Here is an 11183-nt window from a genome sequence, read left to right on the forward strand (position 1 = left end):
CCATCGCTGGCTCAACGATCGCTGGCTGGCTCCTCCCTTACCCAGGCCTAAAGCCTCAGTCTGTGGCTTGGAGCTGACATATGCAAATTAGCCGCCATCTTGGCTGGCGATTAATTTGCATATCTCGCTGATTAGCCAATGGGAAGGGTAGCGGTATACGGCTAATTACCATGTTTCTCTTTTATTAGATAGGATATGTTTAGTGCTTCCTTCTACTGCAGATGTTAGAAAGCCTAGCTTACTTCTCTAATATAGATGCTTGTTTTATTTGGAGTCACTATGCCAGAAAATAGTTTTGTACTGTGGTTTTAAAAGATTTTGGGTACATTGATTTGCATATAACCCAAGGCTGCAAATATCCCATGAGAGCAACCTTCAACCAAAGCAGTGGTTTTTGCTCTCTCTATTCTTTATCACTGTGAAGCTCAATGAGGATGAATATTGCCCACATCTAACCTGAAGGTAATCTGCAGATTCAAAATAATTCTCTTTCTTCAATGAACACACATAACAATGTTCGAGCTTCAGGTTTATAACATAGGTTTTAAATCAGTTAATGTTGGTTTCAATGCTTACATCAGGGATAATTACTATTGATCACTGTTGTTTTGATGGCAACTAGACCCGTGGTCGGCAAACCTCGGCTTGTGAGCCATATGCGGCTCTTTGGCCCCTTCAGTGTGGCTCTTCCACAAAATACCACGTGCGGGTGCGCACATACAGTGCAAATGAGACTTCGTGGCCCATGCACAGAAGTTGGTATTTTGTGGAAGAGCCAGTATTTTGTGGAAGAGCCACACTGAAGGGGCCAAAGAGCCGCATATGGCTCACAAGCCGAGGTTTGCCGACCACGGGTCTAGTTGCCATCAAAACAACAGTGATCAATAGTAATTATCCCTGATGTAAGCATTGAAACCAACATTAACTGATTTAAAACCTATGTTATAAACCTGAAGCTCGAACATTGTTATGTGTGTTCATTGAAGAAAGAGAATTATTTTGAATCTGCAGATTACCTTCAGGTTAGATGTGGGCAATATTCATCCTCATTGAGCTTCACAGTGATAAAGAATAGAGAGAGCAAAAACCACTGCTTTGGTTGAAGGTTGCTCTCATGGGATATTTGCAGCCTTGGGTTATATGCAAATCAATGTACCCAAAATCTTTTAAAACCACAGTACAAAACTATTTTCTGGCATAGTGACTCTAAATAAAACAAGCATCTATATTAGAGAAGTAAGCTAGGCTTTCTAACATCTGCAGTAGAAGGAAGCACTAAACATATCCTATCTAATAAAAGAGAAACATGGTAATTAGCCGTATACCGCTACCCTTCCCATTGGCTAATCAGCGAGATATGCAAATTAATCGCGGGGGCAGGCTGAGCTGAGGGACCCCCCCCCTCCAGTGCATGACGTGTCATGCACCGGGCCTCTAGTATATAGATAAAAAAGGACACGGGAATTCACATATGAAGTGAATTACTTAATGTGCATGATTTGAACATTGCCTCAAAACTTTTAGGTTGTCATAATGATATATTTAAGAAAATATAATTCTGAATGTATTAATTTACCAGATGTTTTTAATTGATTGTTTTAAATTACCTTTGGGTATACTGGACAGGAGACATGAATTCTAATTCCAGTTTACCATTAACTACTTACAGTAGCTTGAGCAGTTTATTTAACCTCCAGGGGTTCAATTTTTCTATTATAAAATGAAATAGGTTGGACAGATCAGTGGTTTTCAATTGTGTTCTGAGACCCGCAGGGGTTAGTAGTGCCCTCAGGGGCTGGTAGAGAGGGAGAGTGGCTAAGACCCCCGCACAGGGCAGGGTTCCGGGCCTTTCTTCCCTTGCTCAGTCAGAGCACATCGCTCTGTGCTGCTTTATGTGTTACACACCCTGGGGAAATGTTTGTGTAAGTGTTTCTTAATTAAAATTAACAAACAAGTATTTTAAAATGACTGGACCAAATTGTCTAATGTTTAAGACAGCTTTGAGCAACAAAAGATGTAAAATTCTATAAGCTTTCTAATGTGTTAAAAAACTGAGTCTAATAAAAGGAACTATATATTAACCTTAAGTGAAATATTTTGGAAAAAGCCTGATGGGGAGGAAAAAGTGATAATTTTTGGTTCATCCTGTGCTTGCATTTTCATTATTATTTGACTTTTAGACCAAAAATATAATTGTCCCTAACATCTAAACTATCTGTATCAGAATTGTATTCATATTCTGGCATCTTTCTGTTTGTGATAGTCTCTCATAAAATTATTATTTTGTATTTTTAAGTATTATGTGTCCTGGAGATAGAACTTTGAGTAATAGACTAAATCCCCAGTTGTTAAATTGAAATTTTATGGAAAACACTATTCAAGACAGAAAAAATGTGTTTGAACAGTTTGATAGCAAATGAGTTATTTTCCCATGGTAGCTATATTATTAATAAAGAATAAAATTCTAGTACTGGTAGCCTAAGCGCCTTTATTCTAATTTTAGAACCTGTCTTTAAAAAAACCCCAAAAAGCTATTAAAGATAGGACTCTTTGGAAAGAATCAAAAATAATTTATGAAAGTAGGGCATGCAATAAAGAGAACTAAAATACAAGGACTAACTTGTTAATAGAGACTGTAGATAGAAAATAGCATAGTGAACAAAGAGCTGAGATATTTTGAAGAATGTAATATGAATATTTATCATAGATTGACTAGAATACAGGAAAGAAAGCTAGTGGGAATTGGCCTTACTGTTCTTCATCTAGAATAAGCACTAAAATACTACCTTGAAATTTCTTAAAAGTTTTATTTCCTTCACAAAGTGTTGTAAAAGGTATTGACACTATGAATATTTATACATTAAGAATATCTACATTTAACATGTGGCTTTTATAGTTTCTTTATTATATTTTTTCATGTTCCAGAAATTGTGTTTTTCTAAAACAGTTCTGCCTTGAATGTATTCTTCAATCTAACATGCATTTTCATTGCCTTATTTCAAAATATGTTCAATGAAACTCAGCATTTATAACTTTTCACAGAAATTATTTTTAAATATTCCATTACCTTTCTGTCAGAATAATACATATTATTTCATGTTAGATTTATAGCACCAAGACAAATTATTTCTCTAGGTGACAAAAATCATATTAACATAACATAGTTTGATTTGTTTTTAAGATTAAAGAGTACTATATTTATATCTAATTCTAAATATCATTATACCCAGTATTTTCAATTTTTGTATCAGTGGGCAATTTTATAAGTCTGTATAGATTTAAAATAATACTTATGATAGCATTAAAAAAAGACCATAAGACAAAAGACAGAGTGCTTTATTCTTATGAATACTGAATTCAAAATAAATTTTACTATAAGTTTTAAAAAATTGTATTCAAGAAAACAAATTATTATTCTGCCTATGATCATATAAGTAATGAATCAGAAAATGACATGATTTTAAAATTTTATTAGTTTTATTTTTTTCAGTGTGTATCTAAATTTTCAGGACTCTAAAAGTAAGCTTTACATAGGATATGTTTGGCAGGAATTTTTTGCTTATTTGTGTGGATTTTTTTTAAATTTTATTATATTTTTTCCAAATAATTGGGTTTTTTGTTGTTATTGTTTTTAATTCTCACCTAAGGATATGTTTTTTCTCTGTATTGATTAAGATATTACATATGTGTCCTTATCCCCCCATTTCCTCCCCCAACCCTCCCTCGCCCCCCTGTTGTCTGTGTCCATTGGTTAGGCCTATATGCATGCATACAGTCCTTTGGTTGATCTCTCCCCCTTACCCCCAGAGAGAGAGAGAGAGAGAGAGAGAGAGAGAGAGAGAGAAACATCCACGTGGGCGAGAAATATCAATTGGTTGTCTCCCATAGGTGCCCCAGGGATGGAATCAGAAACCTAGGTATGGACCCTGACTGGGAATCGAACCCACAACCTTTTTGCTGTAGGGGACCATGTTCCAACCAACTGAGCCACATGGTCAGGGCAATATATTTTATTAATATAAGACCATTCCCATTAAGTTTTCATTTTCTAAGACAATTTTTATAAATGTGTGTTGAATTTTCTGCATTTGAGATGACCAAACCATTTTTTTTCTTTAATATATTTTCTTGTCTTCAAGCATAATTCTATTTCTGGGGGCAGGAACTACCAGCTTATAATAGACCATATTTTTAAGACATTTTAGGATTTAATTACTTTTTTTAATGTTATTTTTATTGATTTTAGAGAGAGAGGAAAAGAGAGGGATAAAGAGATTGAAACTTCAATAAGAGAGAAACACGGATCTGCTACCTCCTGCATGCCCCCTAATGGGGATTGAGTCCACAACGTGGACATGTCCCCCGACTAGGAATCAACCTGCAACCTCTTGGCTCATGGGTCTATGCTTGACTGCTGAGCCACACTGGCCAGGCTAAGATTCATTTACTTAAAAGTTATCTTTTCAATTTTATTTTTTTATCTTAAGTGACATTGTCTGAGTTCGCATTCCTTATTTTGCGCTTGCCAGGTTTGGGTAACTAGGTTTCACTAGCCTCAAAAATAAATTGGGTAGTTTCCTCTGTTTTCCTATTTTTTTGCCCCCTATGGCATAAGAGGGGAATTAAAGATTTGGAAGTAATTTTAATTCAGTCTATGTAAGCCTACTGTCAAGCTCCCTCCTTTGGTGCAGTTTGAGGTGTATATTTGTTTAATAATATTTTCTATTTTTTCTTGATCAATTTTTCTAACTTATATGTTCTGAAATGTGTTCACTTGATCTAAGTTTGTGTCTTGTAATTGACACGTTGCTAGAGTCTATTCCCCCTCTTCTTTCTTCTTTGTTTTCCTAGTCTGATCATCTTTATCTTCTAGTAAGGAGCTTAAATTGTTCATGCAAAAAAAAATAATATAAAAATGGATAATTCTGACTCAGTTGCTATACTTTCTGCAAGTTATACATTAACCTCATCAGATCTAGACTGGTATGCCTAGAGATAATAACTACTATTAATTAGTGGTAATTGTGTGTCACAAGTTAAGCATGTTTCAATCATTACTGAACTAAATGCTCAAAATAAGCTTATGAAGTAGGTATTATTGGCACTTTACATAGGAAGGCAACCAAGGCTTAGGGAATTTAAATAAGTTACTTAGAGAAATTAAGTAGATGAATAGATGTGGCTCCAAGATTTCCACCTCCCAGGATGCCATGCCCTGTAAACTCTCCTCCTGTTGAGTGTAAGACCTGGGAACACAATGGGATGTCACTGCCATGGTTATCCTATATTTTCTTGAAATATAGATTTTACAGATTTAACTAGGTTCCCGAATCACTTGACTTTGATTTATCAAATGCCAGATTATCCTGGTGGACCTGACCTAATCAGATGGGCCCTTAAAAGAGACAAGTTGCAGCAGCAGATACTCTCCTGGTGGACTTGTGGAAGCAAATGGCCAGGCTAGGAGGAGGAGGCCACACGCCGAGGACCTAAACACAGCCTCTGGGTGCTGAATGCTGCCCATGTCTGACAGTTAGCAAGATTGTGAATTCTTCAGTTTTATTGCTAAAGTTAAATTTGAGTTACATTTCCCATTTAATTTAATTTTCTCTAGGTTGTATAGATACAATGAAATTTTGCTGACAACCGTTGACTTTAGAAAAGAACCCCAAGCCTCAGGTGCGATCACTGGTTTCAGCCTGGTGAGACTCTAAGGCAAGGACCCGAACAGCCCATACCTGGACAGTGACCCAGGAAACTATGAAATAGCAAATGTGCGTTGTTTAAAGCTGCTTGATTTGTGGTAATTTGTATGGAGCAAGAGAAAATTAGTACACCAAACATGTCTATAAATTTCATAAGCAACAAAATAGTGCTTAAATTTCATCTCTCTAACCTCAAAATTAATAGTCAGAATTAGTCTATCCTACTTACCTCAGTATATTTGTCACTGATTACAGGGATTTAAAACATCTGGGTGTTGAAAACTAAGCACTATGTAGTTCATCCCAATGCACTTACCAAACCTTACTGCTTTGTCTTCTGTGTCTCTGGCTGGGTAGTTTACTGTTCTAGATCTGGATCACCTTCTATCATTGTTGTCTTCCCTGTCTCCCTCTTACCTGCATGTTTTCAAACTATGATAAGTGTTTTACCTAAATTTGGCAAAAAGAGTAATGTCCACTTTATATTAAGGGGTAGATATGATGTGGCTCCAACTTTATAAATTATGCAAACTTTTATTCATTTAGTAAATATATTTTAAATGCACCCCTCAGTAAACTAGCTCAAAATATAATTTAATTATTTAATTCCAAACTAATGTGATTTAAAAATAGTATTTTAGCTTTAACTATTATTTAAAATTACTGGAATTAATTAAGTTTACAATGCTGAATGGGAAAGTGCTTTGCACTAAGAATGCCTACATTCAGAAGAATGCTTCTGAATCAAGTAAGCAACCAATGAATAGACATACTTGAACTCTGGGTTATTTCTAGTCAATATTCATTTCTAGTCCTTTCAACATTTATATTTTCTAATGTTTAACATTAGAAACAAATACATTTCCTTCATCTTTTTATGTTTCCTTTTTATTCCATCATATTTAGAGATCACTGCTCTAGTATCTGACACTGTAATGATAATTATACCATTAAATTGATGATAATTTCTACTAATTATTAAATCATCAAGAATACCCGTAATTATTAGATTTTAAGGAATATTTAACTTTAAAAGTGAAGAAATTTGATTGGCTTTTTTGAATCACTAAATTTGTTTTAAATTATTATTGAGATGTTAAAATAAAAACCAGCAGTAAACTCATGCTTTTGTCTTTTACTGAAATGATTCATATCTCTTAGAAAGTGAATTGTCAGAGCACAACTAAAGGGTAGCTCAACTTGTTCCACAGATTTTATATATGTGTCATCTGGACTACTCTGCCCTAATGTCCATCACTAAATTAGGTAGTTGCCTCCCATTCACCACAGCACACACTTTACTTGCCTATTGTAGAATCGCTTCCATTTTAAATAGATTTATAAAACAAAATCTAATCATTACGTTCAGTTTTTATGTAAGTCCTCTTTTAGTGCTCACAAAAAAGGAAAGGAAAATAAAACAATAAGTCATATACAATCCAAGAAATCTTTGGGAATGTTATACACTCATCACAAAAGTTAACAATGTAGAGTGAAAATGCATGAAAAAATTGCTTCTAAAATTCAGCAAACCGTGGGAACTATTAATGAGTATTCTGAGTGGAGAGTGAACACGTGTCAGGAAGAAAGCCCAGTGTTGACAGTGTGGTGGCTCTCATCCCTCTGCTTTTCAGCTGTTCACAGGCATAGAAAACCACTTGGCCCTGTTAAACCAAAGTGGAATGCTAAGTGGCAACTTTCATGCATTTGAATTATTATAACTTAAATGTACATACATGGAACATGAATTTTTGTATTTCTCTGGTTATTGTAATATTTGAAATACATTTGTTATCCATCTCTAGCAAACATAGAATCCTTTTGTAATCTGTTTTGGGTACTAACTGCAGCTTTTACATTATTTTTCCTATCAGATTCATTCATTTTCATTTGTTCGACAAACATATTAAGTATCTGGGGGGTACCAGTATTCTCCAACATGCTGGGATGTATTAAACTAAACACCTTCTCTCATCTCAGGGAACTTCTGCTCCGCATGTATGTGCATATAGCTTTGTGGACATCTTAACTCTATTCACAAATGAAGGGACTGAGTTGGCCTAATCTATACAACTCTGTCCAATAGAAATGTAATGAGAGCTCTGCATACTTCAAGCTTTTTATCAGTCACATTAAAATAAAGTTAAAGAAAACGGGTGAAGTTAATTTTAAAGTGTTTTTGCTTAACTCTTTATATCTATTACCATTACAGCATGTAAATAATGATTGTTAGTGAAATACTTTATATTATTTTTACACTAAATCTTCAAAATCCAATCTGCATTTTATACTTGCAGCACATCTCAGTTGGAACCAGTCACGTATCAATACCCTATAGCCACATGTGGCTAGTGGCTACTGATTTAAACAGTGAAGATCGAGATAACAGCTAACATTGATTTTAATAGTTTTATAATACTAAATCTAGAATCTTTAAATGTAAGGGCCCAAATCCTGCTGTTTTGTCAAAGAATAAAAAATATTATTTCAAAATATTTTAATATATAAATTATTACTCCACAGTAATTTTAGATTCTTTTGTTTGTTTTCTAAATTCTGGGAAAGCAAAATTTTACTTTTAGTATTTTGAATATTATTTTTCTATACTTTAGAAAAATAATATGAAAGGTTTTATAATTTCAAATCAACCAACATTACTGATTTACCTAGGTTAATTATTTGTAGCTAATGCCACAAAGCTGACAGAAGGTTCATTTGTCGTAGTTGTATTTCTTTCAACTTGTGAACTATTTGCTGAATTATGTATTTAGCTTAGTTTAAATTGCTACCATCATATTACTAATACACTATTTTTATATTAGGACATTTAACAAAGTCAATAATTCTGCATTGTGAGCATAATTCATAAATAGTTTAATATATTATATAGACTTTATTGATATGTTGCAAATATTTATTGAATTACTACATACTAATGAATACTGTTTATAAAGTTTTTAAACTGTGGTAAAAGTAACCTTAGATACGTATTGACATTCTATAAAACTTGTAAAAAGTATAAATTGTCTAAGAAATGAAAATAGCCAGGAGTAATATCTGGATTTTAGGCTTTATAGTAAAACACACCTATGTTTATATTACTCCCTTAGAGCTACCAGTGTGTATGCCTGTCAGGTTGGGAAGGAAATTTTCATGAACAAGAATCCAATGACTGAAAAATGAATCCTTGTGAGAACAAGTCCACTTGTACTGACCTTTACAAAAGCTATCAGTGAGTAATATATTTATCGTTTTCTTCATGAAATTCCTTGGAGTGCTCAATGTCCTTGAGTTGCATCCAGACATTATTTCCACGTTATATCCATTTAATTAAAATAACTATTCCAAAATGAAAACCATTTACTGACAAAAATAGTGTCACATTCATTTGAAATTTATGTATACAAAATTTCAAGTTAAAACAGTAATAATCAGATTAAAACACAGAGTAAAATGGTGGTTACCAGCAGAAGGGTTGGAGGCATAGGAAAGATGTATATAAGGGTACAAACTTGCAAAGAGTACATATATAAGCCCTGGAGTTCTAGTGTACAGTATAGTGACTATTGACAAAAATATTACAAGCATCCAACTTGTTAAAAGATTAGATCCATGGTTCCCAACATGGGGCACATGCCCCACAGGGGGCCATTTGATTTTTAAGGGGATAATTTGAGAATGAGTTATTAATAGTGATTTTTTGCATTTCTTATAGTTGTAGGGGACTCATGTACAATATATAAATATATATTGTGACATACTTATGCATTGCAATTCTGTATTATATGTTTTGAAACTTCATTTGCTATTTTTAATATCACTTTGTATTATTATTATTTTTTAACAATTTCTTAGTAATTTCTTCCTCAGTACTTCAACTGTCCTTTCATTCTTTTATGTTTCTCTTTCATGAATGTCATGGTCTTTAGAAGCTTGTTTAGACCAAGTTAATGGTATTTTAGGATTCCTCCATGTGAATAGGAGTTCACTTTTTGAATAATAAGAATTATGTCATAGGGGGGCATCAGGATTTTAGAAATGCTTAGATGGGGCATGGCCAAAAAAAAAAAGGTTGGGAACTACTGGATCAGATCTTAATTATTCTTACCACACAAAAGAAATTATTATTATGTGACATGATAGAGGTGCTAACTATGTTACTATGTTATAATGACAAACATGTTACAATATATAAAATGTATCAAATAAACATACTGTACAACTTAAATTTATACCATATTACTAAATACATATTTAAAGAATCAGCGTATTTAAAGTAAGAAAGAAATACTTTTTAATTTGGAGATGCAATTACCTGATGTGGCACAGGTAACAGATGCATTTACTTCTTTAAAACATGTTTTTGCTATCTCAGCCTTGTCTTAGATCATTCCATCCATGCTAAATGAGTGCTACAATATGACTTTGTAGTGGGTCCAATGATTTCATTTTATTTTATTTTTTAAATATGTTTTATTGATTTTTTACAGAGAGGAAGGGAGAGGGATAGTGAGTTAGAAACATCAATGAGAGAGAAACATCAATCAGCTGCCTCCTGCACACCTCCTACTGGGGATGTGCCCGCAACCAAGGTACATGCCCTTGACCAGAATCGAACCTGGGACCCTTCAGTCCGCAGGCCGACACTCTATCCACTGAGCCAAACTGGTCAGGGCGGGTCCATTGATTTTAACTTCCAATGTGTAACCTAGAAATTTTCATGAGTTTGGATTACTTTAGTCAAATTATTGCTATATTTTACAATATAGAGTGTCCACATTTTAAAATCAAATTATATTAGTTTGTTTTTAGATGAAAAGTTTAAAGAAACTCTAAGTAGATATTCCGAGTAGCTATTGATAATTCAAGTGTTTAATAACCAAATATATATTGGGTAACTCATTCTTTGGCTTGTTTGTTATACACAAGTTCTCTCTAAGGAATGCAAAACCAGGTGTGTGTTTTTTTGGTTTTTATTTATTTTTATTTTTTTTAATTTATTTTTTTTAATTCTTTATTAGTAAAGGTATTACAAATGTGTCCTCATCCCCCCCATTAAACCCCCATCTCCCCCACTCATGCTGTCATCCCCCTGTTGTCCATGTCCATTGGTTTGGCTTATATGCATGCATACAAGTCCTTTGGTTGATCTCTTCCCCTTGCCCCCTCTCTCCCCTACTTTTCCTCTGGGGATTAATAGTCTGATCACTGTTTCTCTGTTTTTGGATCTGTCCCTGTTCATCAGTCTATGTTGATCTCTATATTCCACAAATGAGTGAAATCATGAGATATTTATCTTTCTCTGACTAGTTTATTTCACTTAGCATAATGCTCTCCATTTGCGACTGAAATATGTTTTTTCTTATCACAGAAGCTGATTAGTTGACTATAAATATACTTAGATGATTGTTTTTCAGGGACAATTGAAAATGATTTCAAGGTGCCCTCCAAAATAACACACACTCTCTTTTGTCTTAT

The sequence above is a fragment of the Myotis brandtii genome, unplaced genomic scaffold, assembly GCF_000412655.1.
Source record: "Myotis brandtii unplaced genomic scaffold, ASM41265v1 scaffold750, whole genome shotgun sequence".
NCBI lineage: Eukaryota > Metazoa > Chordata > Mammalia > Chiroptera > Vespertilionidae > Myotis > Myotis brandtii.